The 587-nt window shown below is 61.2% G+C and overlaps 1 protein-coding gene across 8 annotated transcripts in view; it reads left to right on the forward strand.

Annotated features, from left to right (window-relative positions):
• LOC103734458 (natural cytotoxicity triggering receptor 3 ligand 1) overlaps nucleotides 1–587 on the forward strand; it is a 54844-nt gene that overhangs the window by 14685 nt on the left and 39572 nt on the right. The window lies entirely within an intron of this gene.

Consider the following 587-nt stretch of genomic DNA (forward strand, 5'->3'; position numbering starts at 1 on the left):
TATGAGCTCTCCTGGCCTGCTCTCCTATCCTCAGGCCTCTTGGGGTGGGTCTATCGCAGAGCCCTCCGCACCTTGACTCCCCCGGCCTCATTCGCCCTTCCATCTCCCCCGCTGTTCTCTGCTCCTGGTTTGGGCCCTGTGTCATTCCTGGCCTTGGGTCCCCAGACACCTGGGGAACTGGTGCTGCTTCCTGATCCTTTTCGCCCAGGCCAGCTTGGTGCCTTCCTTGGGCTACAGGAGCACTGCTTCTGGACCGGGTCCCGCCCTCACCTCTCCCTGCTTCCCAGGACCTGCACCACCTGCTAACTCTCCTGGCCTGCTCTCCTGCCCTCAGGCCTCTCTTGGGGTAAGTCTATCTCGCAGCCCTCAGCGCCTTGACTCCCCCAGCCACGTTCACCCTTCCATCTACCCCGCTGTTCTCTACTCCTAGTTTGGGCCCTGCACCATTCCTAGTCTTGGGTCCCCAGACACCTGGGGATCCAATACTGCTTCCTGATCCTTTTCACCCAGACCAACTTAGTGCCTTCCTTGGGCTCCAAGAGCACTGCTTCTGGACCTGGCCCCGCCCTCACCTCTCTCTGCTTCCC

Source organism: Nannospalax galili, unplaced genomic scaffold, assembly GCF_000622305.1.
Source record: "Nannospalax galili isolate Female #2095 unplaced genomic scaffold, S.galili_v1.0 scaffold1857, whole genome shotgun sequence".
Lineage (NCBI taxonomy): Eukaryota > Metazoa > Chordata > Mammalia > Rodentia > Spalacidae > Nannospalax > Nannospalax galili.